This window comes from Lepidochelys olivacea (genome assembly GCF_965140295.1).
Source record: "Lepidochelys olivacea isolate rLepOli2 genome assembly, chromosome: 7".
Taxonomy (NCBI): Eukaryota; Metazoa; Chordata; order Testudines; family Cheloniidae; genus Lepidochelys; species Lepidochelys olivacea.
The window spans coordinates 118,920,928-118,937,631 of NC_140417.1; the positions used below are offsets into that span (position 1 = coordinate 118,920,928).

General features: G+C 48.3%; 1 long non-coding RNA gene across 1 annotated transcript; it reads right to left on the reverse strand.

Annotated features, from left to right (window-relative positions):
• Positions 1-4,167: 4,167 nt before the first annotated feature.
• On the reverse strand, positions 4,168-9,155 carry LOC311523542. Its single transcript, XR_014712361.1, has 3 exons — positions 8,695-9,155; positions 6,674-6,788; positions 4,168-6,098 (listed from the first exon to the last, which is right to left on the reverse strand). It is a non-coding gene; the product is annotated as an uncharacterized lncRNA (long non-coding RNA).
• Between the last annotated feature and the right edge of the window lie 7,549 nt (positions 9,156-16,704).

Consider the following 16,704-nt stretch of genomic DNA (forward strand, 5'->3'; position numbering starts at 1 on the left):
AGACACTAACCATATCTAATATCTTTGGGTAGTTCATTTGCAGCCCGATCCCTTCAATGACAAACACTTTGACTGTCTCACGTCACTCAAATTGTCTCACATCCTCTCTTTTGGGCTTTATGATCTGTATTGTCCCAGAGCAGCACAGTTGTCTTGGTGATGTCATGGTTGTTTGAACAAGTGAACTTTGGGTTGCTTAGCTGATCGGAACAGGAAGATTTGTCGTTCACCCATCATGGCCCAGGACATCAGGCAAAACACAACGTGGGCTGGGCATATCATGTTCTGGAGCGCTTATTTTCCACTGATGTTTGGAGAGAGTAGCTTATGAGACCTGGCCTTCTCTTTGCCTTCACTGGACTTTGGATCAAGCATTTTTTTGAGTATGACCAAATTATCCTGCTAGTTAGCTTTGTAGGGTATCCATGACATGAAACGAGACTTAAAGAACAAGAAAAGGGGAAGGGGAAGCAAGGCGGAGGAAACTGAAAGAGAAGCAGAGAAACAGAGATAAGGTTGCTGCTGATTTGGATAAACATTTTGTTGGTGGGCTCTAAGGTCTTGGAGGCCAAGGAAGATTCCCCTAGACTCTGGGCCTACATTTTCCTTCTGTAACCCGGAGCAAATCTTTGAGAATTTCCAATCCTGGCTGGAATAGACGAGAAAAAGAATACCACTGTCACAGGTTCCCCCTAGCCCCTGGGGTGCAACCTGGAACTGGGGTATTGCTGAGTCCTCTGCTTACCAATCTGGGTTCCCTCTCACACTGTGACGTTGTGACAAGATGCAAAGCTCTCCAACCTTGCCCTCACACAAATATCCAAAGGCAGGGGCCACACGCAGCTGTGTTCATGAATGCTCTTCAACCAAAACACACTGTTTTAGGTAAAATGTAAAACAGATTTATTAATGACAGAAAGATAGATTTTAAGTGATTATAAGTGACAGCAAACAGATCAAAGTAGATTACCTAGCAAATAAACAAAAACACAATCTAAGCCTAATATACTAGATAGAATTTGAATTAAGCAGTGTCTCACCCTGTTAGATAGTATAAACAGTCCACCAGGTTTCATACATAGACAGGCTTCCTTCTTTTTGTCTGGGACCAGCACTACCCCCAGTTCAGTCTTTGTTCCTATGGTATTTCCAGTTGTTGTCTTGTGTGGGGAGTGAGGCCCATTGATGATTCACGCCCCTCTTTTATAGGTTCTTCCATATGGCAGGAAACCCTTTGTTCCAAGCCAAGTTCCCAGCTCAGTTTGTGGAAAAATACAGGTACCAAAATGGAGTTCAGTATCATGTGATCTAGTCACATGTCCCTGCATACTTTGATAAGTCATGGCAGCCATTGTCCATAGGCTGACGGAAGCATCCCCAGGACAGTTCATCTGGTGAAGATAAGCTTTCTCCATGGCCCATTGTCTTTGTTGATGGGCCATTAAACTTGAATAGGCCACTCACCCTGTGCTGGCAGACTGCATGTAAACGAGCTCCTGGGTATTACCCAAGAGCAAACACATTTGAAATACAAATGCATAGTCAATATTCATAACTCCAGATACAGAAATGGTACATTCATACCAATAGGATAGTCATATTCAGCAAACTATAACTTTTCCATAGACACCTCACAGGACATATCTTGTACAAGATACACCATAATTATATCATAATCATATCACTATGGTGAATATGGGGTGCAGAGTGTCCCAACCACTAAATGATTGTATACTCTGTGGGTATGCTGCTTTGATTTCTGTTAACAGTGAGACTTAAGAGAAGCCCCATCAAACTTTCACTCTAAACTGATTGCAGAGGTTGAGGTCGTTGTTTGGCACCGTTAGTGCTACAGAGGACAAGCCAACAAAAACAACTCCCTGTGAAGATTTAAAAGTCGCAAGTCCAACTAGTGCCACTGGGCCACATTTACAGCTGATGTACATTGATTTATGCCAGGTGAGAATCTGACATGTCTTGTTACTGTAACCCTTCTGCCAGGGGTTGTTGGGCAAAAAGGGCTGGGTTCAATTTTCTAGGGGTTCCTTCTGAAAACTTAAACAACATCAGCTTGAGCTCTGATCCAGAAACACGGAAACCTATGTACACCACTCTGCGTCTCCTTAGTAGGCGATGCTTCCCCGTTTGCACATATTGCGTCCAGGGGTTTAAACAAAGAGAACTTAATTAGGGAGGCAAAAGGTGGGGAGGGGAAGACACACAACAGCATAAACATAGGAAAGCCCGCAATTAGTGAGTTAACATTATTAGGTAAAACTCCCCCCCCCCATACACACACACACCCCACCCCAGTTGTTTTAGCAATAATCCATCCTCAGCCCTCCTATTGCAGCTGTGCATGGCAAATGCATTCTAGACACTTCCATCCACCCTAATTTCCCCCTTTGTGGGCTGTTGTCTAGGGCTGGTGGAATCCACAAATTCAGGCAGGTCAGTCTGCAGCCCCTAAAGGAAGTACTGGCTGGGATGCTCTGCTCTAGGGACTCTAGCACCTGACCCAGCTGAAGTGATTTCCGTTTTGATTGCAGAGTAGAGGGGTTTCACCAGAGTCCCTCAGGTAGTCTGCTATTTTCTGTGGCTTCAGCCCAAGCCACCTCACCACCACACACCTGCACTGGCTACTATCTCATCTCCTTCCGCTGCCCCAGCTTAGGTCTCCTCCACCTTAGGGCCATTCACTGTTCTGAAGCTGCCTCTATGCTAAGCCTTCAGAGAAGGATCCGTGGAATAGAGGACCCCTCACAGAGTCCTTGCTACCAGGGAAGCACTCCCAGGAGAAGGCAGGAGTCAGTCTCTTCCACAAACTCAAAACTCAATTGTATTTTAGCTACATGCGAATGAGGCCTGGCTCATTCAGGTGCTGGGCAAAGTGCAGGAGAATAGTCAAAGGGGCACTGTAAATACGAGTTGTCCTGTGCCTCTGATCACCAACATCTATGATGGAGATAGTTGTGCATACACCACCTACCTGCACTATATGTATATTTATGTACTTTATTTGGTACATAGCCATCAAGTTTTGATCCTGCCCTATGTAATCCTTTTCACTGCCAATTTTAAACAGATTCTGGTTCTGATTCCCTCTTATTTTCAGACTAGCACCCTATGGAAAGTCTACTTTCTACTGATCTATTTACATATATATATATATATATATATGTGTATATATATATATATATATATATATATATATATATATATGTATAAAGATATTGAATCAAGTATTACCTCAGTTCTTGAAAGATGAGAGAAAAGCCATTTGATCTCAGCTCAGTGGTGGTGAGGCCAGCACACAGTTGGAAACATAGCTGCTTATCTGGAACAACAGTGGAATGGGAAAAAACAATAAGAACTTGGGGGAAAGATAGAGTTCAGAAAGTTCTCCAGTGCTGCACAGTTAACATGCAGACATCAGAGATGGAAGAGATGTACTAAGTCATCTACTCCATTCTCCAAGAGACATTTAACAGTGTGGGCCTACAGGGAGGTGCAGAGGTCAGCTGGTAATCGGTTCAACAAGTTGGCTGGAGGGTCTCTTTGGACTCTCAGCATTGAGGCACTCAAGGTTACACCCATAGAACTGAGAATTTGACCCTGTGTCTCAAAGGGAAGAACTGCACATATCATGGTCTTGATAAGGCACAGGGGTGGGACTCAGGAGACGGGGGTTCACGTTCCAGCTCTGCTATGGACACCCTGTGTAACCCAATCATTTAGTCTCCCCTCAGCCTCATTTCCTCTTCTGTAAAATGGGAGTAAGCTAAAACAGGGAAAGGAATGTTGCGGTTCAGTGATGAGACAGAACACAGCTTTTTGCAAGCAAGCAGGCTGGTCAGCGGAGATGGGCTGTTCTGCCCCCCGCCTTCCACCTTCTCCTTTTATTATATTTCTCCCCCTAAGCATTACACACTGCTACACAAAGGAATGTATGACGTTGATTCATATGCTTAGTTACCATCCTCTATCTACTACAATCCTGGTTCTCAGGCCTTGAGCCCAGGCTAAAAAAACCTCCCACAGTTGCTGTCCAAACAATCAAGTTCTCAGGGTTCATATCTAGCCCTTGTCCTTGGATAGAGCAATGTGTGCATTGCTCCTAGGAGACAGTCAGGGTGTGCCCCGCCTGCTTCCAGGTGGAATAGCTAGACATTAACCCTTCATCTCCCCTTTTTTGTTTATTGATAATTGGCCATCTCATGGTAGCCGCCAATTTGTTTTATCATGCTATTTAACTCCCAGACAGACAAGGACATAACCTGGGGAGCTTTCCAGGGCAAAAATTTTACAAAGTCTTAACAAGGAAGGAATACATTGTACACAGCAACAACAAAAAATAAGCCCAATAATTACAAACACAAAATAACCAAAAGCTTAACATCTGCAATATAATCATCTAAAAGGGATACACTTCTTTTACTACAATTGTAACCAGCAAAAGGCAATATAAGTATCATTCTACTAAGACAGCAAAGGGTGCCATCACTTAAATTTGCAGGAATATAATTAAAGGTGCATGAACCACAAGTAAAAACCCATCCTGATGGTAGGATGATATGGCCATAATTATATGAAACATTAACAGCATGGGAACAATTTAAAAGGGATTAAGAAATTTTTTGACAGCCCAATGGCACCTTTGTACTAGTGCAGTTAACTACACGCGCACAGGTGACATTGTGAGCCCCGGCCGGGTACGGTGTGTGAAGGAATATAGCCGTGCGAGGCAGAGTATAGTTGGCCGGGCCCCAATTAGCCATGCTAAAATACTGGGAGAAAAGATTAGCATAAGCAAAGAGCAGTATCTTATTCTCCTTCGGGCTTGTAACGGGGGAGGCGCTTCCGAGCCAACCCCTACAGAAAATAGGCACAAAAGGCACACAATCATCACAGAATTAGCAGTGATTTGGGCGAGAATCGCCACAAACAAAGTCTTAGGAGTTTCTGGCTGCTGATCTGCTGCCAGTTTTCGTTGAGCCGTGGCGACCAATGCTTTTACTGCTCCCCCTGTCACGGGCTGGCTTGGGACGTTACGCCTCCTCCGTTTCCGTCCCGCCGTTGTCGACTCGGGGGGCAACGCGGTCTCCTCCAAGGTCAGCTGAAACTCTGGTATGGGATTCGACAGCCCCTGGTGCCATGCCATGTTGTTTAAGTGCTGGTCGCACGCACCGGGCTGGAACCCACAACGGTCCTGCAGGGAGAGACACAGCAGCATATCCCCGACCCCAAGTGATTAGAGGTGCTGGGCCCAGCCACTGTGGATCGGGCAGCTGACGGTAAAAGACACGCGGTCTTTCCAGTACCTCAGATTTGTGAAAATGCCGATCCGCAGGGGTCTGCTGATCTGCATTCAGTGTTAAATTATTTAAAGTAAACAAAAGAATATACATCTGTTGTTGAATGTCTCCTAAGGTTCGGAGATGCAGCTCCCCTTGTTTTAATTGTTTATCTAGCAAGGTTTTGAGTGTGCGATTGGCACGTTCAACAATGGCTTGGCCCGTGGAATTATAAGGGATTCCGTGTTTAAGACGGACGTCCCAGCGGGCACAAAAGGTGGAGAGGGCTGCAGAGCAGTAGGCTGGGGCATTATCTGTTTTAATTTGGCAAGGGCGACCCATAACAGAAAAGCAGGCCAGCAAATGGTGAATAACTTTGTAAGTGGCTTCCCCACGTTGTGGGGTTGCCCAAAGGAAACCTGAATAAGTATCAACGGAAACATGTAAAAATGAATAGGGGCGGAATTGTGGTACATGAGTAACATCCATTTGCCACAGCTGATTTGCTGCGGTACCTCGGGGGTTAACAGCATAAGAAAAAGTAGGAGCAGCAGCAGCACAGTGGGGGCAGGAACGAACAATAGAACGTGCATGATCAGCAGGAATGTGGAACTGCCGGGCCAAAACAGAGGCAGACTGATGAAAAAAGGCATGGCTTTCAATGGGGTCAGAAAAAAGGGAATTCACCTGACCACGCAACGCGCGATCGGCGCGTGCATTGCCCTCAGTGAGTGGCCCAGGCAGAGGGGTATGACTGCGAATATGAGCAACAAAGTAAGGGAAATGACGAGTGGCAAGAAGACGCTGTAAAGACAAAAACAGGCGAAGGAGATCTGCATCAACCTGAGGGGTAATGAGGGCAAGGGGTAAATGATCAATTACCTGATAAACATAATGGGTATCCACAATTAAATTAAAGGGACAATCAGTAAAAAGTTGAAAGGCCAAAATAACAGCAGCCAATTCTGAACGCTGTGCAGAACGCTGAGGCAGTGTAAAACGAGAATGCCAACGAGGGGGGTCACCCAACTGATAAGTGACTACACCTCGGTGGGGAGAGCCATCAGTAAAAAGAGTGACAGCGGAAATAATGGGTTGAGAGCGGCTAAGACGATAAACAACTAGGGGCACCTTTTGGGTAATGACCAATCGAGGATCTTTTGGAGGATTGTAAGAAATCTCTCCCACATAATCACAAAGAGCAACCTGCCAGGGCAAGGAGGTGTGGCACAAAGAGTCAAATTCAGTACGGGACAAGGGGAGCACAATGGCAACTAAATCAGTGCCAGTGAGTTGCACTGCACGGTGGCGGGCTTTACGAACAAGATCAGATAGGGCATCTAAATACGGATAAATATTTCGAGGAGGGGTGGACTGACATTGTCAGAGCAACAAGTGGAGAAGACGCGCTGTGAGACGGCGAGTGAGACAACGTAGATCCAAAGCCTCCTCCGCCCCGAGTTCGATCCTCGGCAGCTGGCACCTGATAGGGGACTAAAATCAATTGTGCAATTGACCGTCCACGCGGGAGCGACTGTGGAAGATGAGTCCACACCTGAACCTTAATAATGCCAGTGTAATCAGCATCAATGACCCCTGGAATGACAAAAAAGCCCTGTTTCCCAGCATGTGAGCGAGGGAGAACAAGACCTACAAAGCCGGCAGGGAGAGGTCCCGTCACCTGTGTAGGTATGGCACAGACCTCCCCTGGCAGCTGAAAGTCAGTGTCCTCCTGCATGATCAAATCAAGCCCTGCACTTCCAGCAGTCGCTGCCCTCATAGAGTCTACGGATTCCAAGGCAGAGGAGCGATTGCCTGAGTAGGAAACACCCCCGTTTGGCCCTGGGTTCGGGGGGGACCCGTCGCGCGGTTTCCCGACCCGCTACGACACTGATTAGCCCAGTGATAACCTTTCCCACACTTGGGGCACTTCTTTGAGGGTCGGGCTGGTGCCTTAGATGAGCGGCACTCCCGCTGAAAATGACCCTCCTTACCACAGCGGTAACAGCGCTTCCCCTCCTTCCCAGTTTTTCTGAGGGCGGCAGCCAGAACTCCAGCCTTGTGGGCTTGTGTGCCAATGTTCTGGCACGCCCGCAGCATGTCTGAGAGCTCTAAAATACCAGAGACTTGTGCTGCCTGGAGAGCACGGCGGCAATCCTCATTTGCATTTTCAACTGCCAATTTTAACAGGAGCTCGTGAGCTGCCTCAGTGTTATCCACCTGTCGGAGGATAGCCTCCTGCAATCTGTTGGTAAAATCCAAAAAGGACTCTAAGGCACCCTGACGGATACTGACAAAGCTTTTGGTAGGCTTGCCTGAATCCGGGACCTTCTTGAAAGCATGCTGGGCACAGGTGGAGATAATGGGGAAGACGGCCGGAGGGAGTTGAGACTGCATCCCAATAGTAGCAAACTGGCCCTCCCCTGCCAAATGCTCATAAATGATACCTTGCTCTCTATATACCTGGGCTTGGCGTTCTGCCATCTGCCGATACTCACTAAGCCAAATAACATACTGACTGGGTGACAACATCATGCGCAGCAGCGTTTTCCAATCCTCAGGGATTAGGGAGTACCCAGCACCCATCCCTTCAATGAGACCACGCACAAAGGTGCTAGTCAGGCCAAATTCACGAATTGCTTTCTTTACCTCTCTAACCACCGAGTATGGCAAAGTGATCCAGGTGCCCACGGGGTTGCCCTGGTCATCATTCTGCCAGGTCACCGGGCAAACGGAGACCAGATCAGCCAGCTCCTCTGCTGTAAGATCTGATCGAGCTTTCGCTGCGTGAACCATTTGTTGCACCAGCGAAAGCTTCTGAGCAGATGCAGATGACTCTCCGGGGGGCCCCATGGGGGGAGGGTGATCACACACCGGCTCCGGTGGGGAAGGCCAGGGAGGCGGTGGTAATAGAGGCACTGGGGGCGAAGCAGGGGGAGGGATGGCTGCAGGAGCGGACGGGGGTGGCAGGATCGGCAGCTCCTCTGTTGGTGCTGAAGAGGGCCCTTCCAAGGCGACACGCTGTGTCGCATCACCAGGAGGGGGGATGACTGCAGGGGCGGACGGGGGCGGCGAGAGCACCAGCCTCACGAGGGAGGGTCTGTCTGAGGCGACACGCTGTACCACGTCGCGGCAGAGGTGCCAGGCATGTAAAGCCTGCACGGGTGCCCGAGGCTCTTTGTGCAATGTCTGGCCCAATCGCTCCCAGTCCGCTAACTTAAGGCTTCCAGCTTCAGGATACCACGGGCACTTGGCACGCACCTCCTGTAGCAGGAGAGTGAGTTCTCGAGCCGGGCAGTCATGCTGAGCCTTACGCAGCAAATACTGCAGCTCATTACGGTGTTGCACTTGCAAAGCAGAGAGGGAGCTTCCCATACTTACCACAATGAAAAATACTCACCGGGATCCACGAAGTGGATGAGTGACGCGTCTGAAACCCTTGCCGGGCGAGGTGAGTGCTGAGGGCCCCACGTTTGGGCGCCAGTTGTTGCGGTTCAGTGATGAGACAGAACACAGCTTTTTGCAAGCAAGCAGGCTGGTCAGCGGAGATGGGCTGTTCTGCCCCCCGCCTTCCACCTTCTCCTTTTATTATATTTCTCCCCCTAAGCATTACACACTGCTACACAAAGGAATGTATGACGTTGATTCATATGCTTAGTTACCATCCTCTATCTACTACAATCCTGGTTCTCAGGCCTTGAGCCCAGGCTAAAAAAACCTCCCACAGTTGCTGTCCAAACAATCAAGTTCTCAGGGTTCATATCTAGCCCTTGTCCTTGGATAGAGCAATGTGTGCATTGCTCCTAGGAGACAGTCAGGGTGTGCCCCGCCTGCTTCCAGGTGGAATAGCTAGACATTAACCCTTCAAAGGAAGGCTACTTAGAATTGTAAACGCTACAGGACAAGGATGGTCTGCTACTATGTGCACACACAGCAGTCTTGGTTGGGGCCTTCTGACACAACTGTAATACAGACAAGAGGAATCAAAAATTGCTGAAATGCTTCCCCCATGTTATAAAATTTCTCAGATGGTATTGCTGTTCCTGATCATTCTTGAGGGGTTCAGGCAGAGGTATTGAGGGGGCGCTTACAGCAAGTCTTCTTATGCCATGTGTGGCCCAAGCCAATGGTATCAGAAGATATTAAAAAAGTGAAATGTCTGTTAGGCCACCTTGCCCAACCTCCTGCTCATGTTCTAGACTAAAATTTACAACCGACTTGAACTGTCATAAAGTGACCCATTGTTGACTGGATTATATACTTAGCCAGAGGATCAGTCTCAGGGTATGTCTACACTACGAAATCAGGTCGAATTTATAGAAGTTGGTTTTTTAGAAATCGGTTTTATATATTCCAGTGTGTGTGTCCCCACAGAAAATGCTCTAAGTGCATTAAGTGCATTAACTCGGCGGAGTGCTTCCACAGTACCGAGGCTAGCGTCGACTTCCGGAGTGTTGCACTGTGGGTGGCTATCCCACAGTTCCCGCAGTCTCCGCTGCCCATTGGAATTCTGGGTAGAGATCCCAATGCCTGATGGGGCTAAAACATTGTCGTGGGTGGTTCTGGGTACATATTGTCAGGCCCCCGTTCCCTCCCTCCCTCCGTGAAAGCAAGGGCAGACAATCGTTTCACGCCTTTTTTCCTGAGTTACCTGTGCAGACGCCATACCACGGCAAGCATGGAGCCCGCTCAGGTAACCGTCACAGTATGTCTCCTGGGTGCTGACAGACACGGTACTGCATTGCTACACAGCAGCATCAACCCCTTGCCTTGTGGCAGCAGATGGTACAGTACGACTGGTAGCCGTCATCGTCATGTCCGAGGTGCTCCTGGCCACGTCGGCCAGGAGCGCCTGGGCAGACATGGGCGCAGGGACTAAATTTGGAGCGACTCGACCAGGTCATTCTCTTTAGTCCTGCAGTCAGTCCTATTGAACTGTCTTATGGTGAGCAGGCAGGCGATATGGATTGCTAGCAGTCCTATTGCATCATCTTCTGCCGGGCAGCCATGAGATGTGGATGGCATGCAGTCCTTCTGCACCGTCTGCTACTAGCCAAAGATGTAAAAGATAGATGGAGTGGATCAAAACAAGAAATAGACCAGATTTGTTTTGTACTCATTTGCTTCCCCCCCTCTGCTGTCTAGGGGACTCATTCCTCTAGGTCACACTGCAGTCACTCACAGAGAAAGTGCAGCAAGGTAAATCTAGCCATGTATCAATCAGAGGCCAGACTAACCTCATTTTTCCAATAAGAACAATAACTTAGGTGCACCATTTCTTATTGGAACCCTCCGTGAAGTCCTCCCTGAAATACTCCTTGATGTAAAGACACCCACTTTGTTGATTTTAGCTCCCTGAAGCCAACCCTGTAAGCCATGTCGTCAGTTGCCCCTCCCTCCGTCAGAGCAACGGCAGACAATCGTTCCGCGCCTTTTTTCTGTGCAGACGCCATACCAAGGCAAGCATGGAGGCCACTCAGCTCACTTTGGCAATTAGGAGCACATTAAACACCACACACATTATCCAGCAGTATATGCAGCACCAGAACCTGGCAAAGCGATACCGGGCGAGGAGGCGACATCAGCGCGGTCACGTGAGTGATCAGGACATGGACACAGATTTCTCTGAAAGCATGGGCCCTGCCAATGCATGCATCATGGTGCTAATGGGGCAGGTTCATGCTGTGGAATGCCGATTCTGGGCTCGGGAAACAAGCACAGACTGGTGGGACCGCATAGTGTTGCAGGTCTGGGACGATTCCCAGTGGCTGCGAAACTTTCGCATGCGTAGGGGCACTTTCATGGAACTTTGTGACTTGCTTTCCCCTGCCCTGAAGCGCATGAATACCAAGATGAGAGCAGCCCTCACAGTTGAGAAGCAAGTGGCGATAGCCCTGTGGAAGCTTGCAACGCCAGACAGCTACCGGTCAGTCGGGAATCAATTTGGAGTGGGCAAATCTACTGTGGGGGCTGCTGTGATGCAAGTAGCCCATGCAATCAAAGATCTGCTGATATCAAGGGTAGTGACCCTGGGAAATGTGCAGGTCATAGTGGATGGCTTTGCTGCAATGGGATTCCCTAACTGTGGTGGGGCCATAGACGGAACCCATATCCCTGTCTTGGCACCGGAGCACCAAGCCGGCGAGTACATAAACCGCAAGGGGTACTTTTTAATAGTGCTGCAAGCTCTGGTGGATCACAAGGGACATTTCACCAACATCAGTGTGGGATGGCCGGGAAAGGTACATGACGCTCGCATCTTCAGGAACTCTGGTCTGTTTCAAAAGCTCAGGAAGGGACTTTATTACCAGACCAGAAAATAACTGTTGGGGACGTTGAAATGCCTATATGTATCCTTGGGGACCCAGCCTACCCCTTAATGCCATGGCTCATGAAGCCGTACACAGGCAGCCTGGACAGTAGTCAGGAGCTGTTCAACTACAGACTGAGCAAGTGCAGAATGGTGGTAGAATGTGCATTTGGACGTTTAAAGGCGCGCTGGCGCAGTTTACTGACTCGCTTAGACCTCAGCGAAACCAATATTCCCACTGTTATTACTGCTTGCTGTGTGCTCCACAATATCTGTGAGAGTAAGGGGGAGACGTTTATGGCAGGGTGGGAGGTTGAGGCAAATCGCCTGGCTGCTGGTTACACGCAGCCAGACACCAGGGCGGTTAGAAGAGCACAAGAGGGCGCAGTACGCATCAGAGAAGCTTTGAAAACCAGTTTCATGACTGGCCAGGCTACGGTGTGAAAGTTCTCTTTGTTTCTCCTTGATGAAACCCCCTGCCCCTTGGTTCACTCTACTTCCCTGCAAGCTAACCACCCTCCCCTCCTCCCTTTAATCATTGCTTGCAGAGGCAATAAAGTCATTGTTGCTTCACATTCATGCATTCTTTATTCATTCATCACACAAATAGGGGGATGACTACCAAGGTAGCCCAGGAGGGGTGGTGGAGGAGGGAAGGAAAATGCCACACAGCACTTTAAAACTTTACAACTTTAAAATTTATTGAATGCCAGCCTTCTTTTTTTTGGGCAATCCTCTGTGGCGGAATGGCTGGTTGGCCGGTGGCCCTCCCACCGCATTCTTGGGCGTCTGGGTGTGGAGGCTATGGAACTTGGGGAGGAGGGCGGTTGGTTACAGAGGGGCTGCAGTGGCAGTCTGTGCTCCAGCTGCCTTTGCTGCAGCTCAACCATACACTGGAGCATACTGGTTTGGTCCTCCAGCAGCCTCAGCATTGAATCCTGCCTCCTCTCATCACGCTGCTGCCACATTTGAGCTTCAGCCCTGTCTTCAGCCCGCCACTTACTCTCTTCAGCCCGCCACTTACTCTCTTCAGCCCGCCACCTCTCCTCCCGGTCATTTTGTGCTTTCCTGCACTCTGACATTATTTGCCTCCATGCATTCGTCTGTGCTCTGTCAGTGTGGGAGGACAGCATGAGCTCAGAGAACATTTCATCACGAGTGCGCTTTTTTTTCTTTCTAAGCTTCACTAGCCTCTGGGAAGGAGAAGATCCTGTGATCATTGAAACACATGCAGCTGGTGGAGAAAAAAAAAGGGACAGCGGTATTTAAAAAGACACATTTTATAAAACAGTGGCTACACTCTTTCAGGGTAAACCTTGCTGTTAACATTACATACATTTTGTTACAAGGTCGCATTTTGCCTCCCCCTACCGCGTGGCTACCCCCTCAACCCTCCCTCCTCCCCGTGGCTAACAGCGGGGAACATTTCTGTTCAGCCACAGGTAAACAGCCCAGCAGGAATGGGCTGCTCTGAGTGACCCTGAAGAAAAGCACCCTATTTCAACCAGGTGACCATGAATGATATCTCACTCTCCTGAGGATAACACAGAGAGATAAAGAATGCCAGCAAACATAGACTGCAATGCTTTGTTGTACAATGATTCCCGAGTACATGTTACTGGCCTGGAGTGGTAAAGTGTCCTACCATGGAGGACGCAATAAGGCTGCCCTCCCCAGAAACCTTTTGCAAAGGCTTTGGGAGTACATCCAGGAGACCCGCGAATGCCAGGGCAAAGTAATCCTTTCACATGCTTGCTTTTAAACCATGTATAGTATTTTAAAAGGTACACTCACCGGAGGTCCCTTCTCTGCCTGCCGGGTCCAGGAAGCAGCCTTGGGTGGGTTTGGGGGGTACTTGGCTCCAGGTCCAGGGTGAGAAACAGTTCCTGGCTGTCGGGAAAACCGGTTTCTCCGCTTGCTTGCTGTGAGCTATCTACAGCCTCCTCCTCCTCCTCATCATCATCTTCTTCATCCCCAAAACCTGCTTCCGTGTTGCCTCCATCTCCATTGAAGGAGTCAAACAATACGGCTGGGGTAGTGGTGGCTGAACCCCCTAAAATGGCATGCAGCTCATTATAGAAGCGGCATGTTTGGGGCTCTGACCCGGAGCGGCCGTTCGCCTCTCTGGTTTTCTGGTAGGCTTGCCTCAGCTCCTTAAGTTTCACGCGGCACTGCTTCGGGTCCCTGTTATGGCCTCTGTCCTTCATGCCCTGGGAGATTTTGACAAAGGTTTTGGCATTTTGAAAACTGGAACGGAGTTCTGATAGCATGGATTCCTCTCCCCGTACCTCCCATTCAGTCCATGCTGGAGCTCTTTTGCGATTCTGGGACTCCATCATGGACTCTGCTGATGAGCTCTGCATGGTCACCTGCAGTTTGCCATGCTGGCCAAACAGGAAACGAGATTCAAAAGTTCGCAGTTCTTTTCCTGTCTACCTGGCCAGTGCATCGGAGTTGAGAGTGCTGTCCAGAGCGGTCACAATGGAGCACTCTGGGATAGCTCCCAGAGGCCAATACCATTGAATTGTGTCCACAGTACCCCAAATTCGACCCGGCAAGGCCGATTTAAGCGCCAATCCACTTGTCAGGGGTGGAGTAAGGAAATCGATTTTAAGAGCTCTTTAAGTAGAAATAAAGGGCTTCATCGTGTGGACGGGTGCAGGTTTACATCGATTTAACGCTGCTAAATTCGACCTAAAGTCCTAGTGTAGACCAGGGCTCAGGAATGTTTCCCCTCTCCCGCTTCTATCATTGCGGTCTTATTTCCCCCAGTGGAAAAACAGACAACAGATAGGGTGCAAAACAGGAACAGGTTTATTGGAAGAATAACTCAGGTAAGTAACAGGTAGGTAACTATAAGGACTCCCAAACTATAACTGAGAGAACAAGGGAACCAAATACCAAGGGCACTGGCTGTGACAAAAAGGGCTTAGCTCCCTTCCCAAGGTTGATCCCGGATAGGTTAGATGCAGGACAAATGAGTCTCTACCATATCCTACAGCTTTATCCCTGGCACCGGCACGACAGGAAGCTGATGGAAGCTCTGTCTTGTTCTTGCAGCTCTTCTTCCCTGTGTCATTGTGGGTGGATGTCTGAGGCAGGATCAGAACGGCAGGTGACGGCCTGTTCTCGCATGCAGGTGAGAAGCCACCTGGGCATGGTACTAATGTCCACCCTCCAGGGTGAACAGTAGCACACTGCAGCACTCTGCCTCTCAGACGGGCAGCAGCCGTGGCACTCGCTACCTCCAAGACGTGCTGACCCTTTTAAAATGTACGGTTGCTGGGCAGATTACAGGTCAGGTGACCTACCTAGATTCCTGCCTTAGGGCAAAAAGGGCACCAAAACTGTAACTGGGGCTGAGGAAGAAGGGCAACCAATATGGATTCCCTGTTGTTGTTAAAGGGATCCAAGATGGCACAAGGGAGATAACAGTAAAATAAAAGCTTTCTCCCTATACCGTGAGGTAACATTTTCACCACTTCTCTGAGGACATCTCACTGTTAGGAATAGAGCTGCGACAAAAAATGAGTCCCACTCCGCAGAAAATTTCAATGAGAAAACAAAACGAAATTGTCTAAATTTTCCAAATGTTGGAAAATGTAGGTCAAAAATGCAAATATTTTGGGGCTTGGTCCAAATTTTTCAGGTTTTGGGTGGTTGATTTTGTGGCAGAAAAAAAAGGCACTTTTTGAAAAAAAAATTGTTTAATTGAAAACTGAATTTTCCACCAAAAAACAGTTTTGATGGAAAATTTTTGACCAGCCCCAGTTAGGAAATGCTTCCTTATATTCAGTGTAAATAATTGCTTCCTTAATTTCATCCTATTACTCCCTTGGCTCACCCTGGATGGACCTTTCTGAACACAGAATTCACCATTAAAATCCTTTTTAACCGTATCCTTTATTCATGAAACTGCTCAAATTATTGGTAAAAGGAAAGATGATGGATCTCCAACGATTTATGAGCAGGAAAGGAAATGAGATTTTCCTGTATCCCTAAATGACTAATCTTTTCCCACAGCCATTCTCTAATCTTGATGTTAAATTTTCAAGATCAGGTTGGTGAAAGGAGCCTCATTGACTCTGATGCACCTTCCTACTGTGCCATTTCTTTGGTTGATTCTCTGGAAGAGCAACCCTGTGGCTCATGATATAATTAAATCAACCCCTGCACAAATTCCTGCAGTGAAAGGAGGATCAGCCTCCTCCTCCTGCTATGGCCAAGATGAGTGTTACAAATGTTCCTGCTTGATTTTTAGATTCATTTGTTCAAAACCTGCCAGCAAACTGCGGCGTGAACATCGTGCCCCGTGGATTTGCGTTTGTACTCAGACAAACTGAATGATCCTGATTCTAACATCTTACTTTGCGTCCACTAAAGCAACAAATTTAAGGGTGGTCCAGTCATCCTCCTTCTCTCTCTTTCTGTACAATGCCCCTCACCTATCCTCTGAAGATATTCTTCTTCTAGTCCATTCAGGTACTTATGCATCACCCATATTGTGGGGGATCCTGGTGTCTTCCAGTAGTGTAGTGAACACTCTGATGTCTCCCAAGCTCAAAACTGCTGACTGTCACCATGTAGATCAAGATGGGTAATGTGTAGGTGTGAGCGAGTCATTTCATGAGTAAGGGTTGTCCAGAGCTAGCCTGGGACTTGGGAGACCCAGCTTGAGTTCCGCAGACTTCCTGCACGACCTTGTGCAGCCAAGTTAGTCTCTCTGTGCCTCACTCCCCAATCTATAAATAATAACAGGGCTTTCCTATCAGACTGGGATGCAGTGATGATAAAATTCATTCATTTCCAAGGTCCTTCCCCTGCCTCTCATCTCTCGTTCAGTATCGTAAAGTCAACACCTGCCAGTGATGGCAGCTTCCATCGCCCACTTGTCAAATTCCCAAGCAAGCACCTTCATGCTTTCTCCCATGCTGCCCCTTGTTCTGGGCTGGGCTCCCCATAAATGTGTTAAAGGCCACCTCATTGTCCTCTTTCAAATCCCTCCTTTGCCGTGATGCCACAAAAAAACATGACAATGGTTAGGTGGCTGGTGCATTGATACCGGTGCCTTCCATGCTGACCAATATTGCCTCATTATTT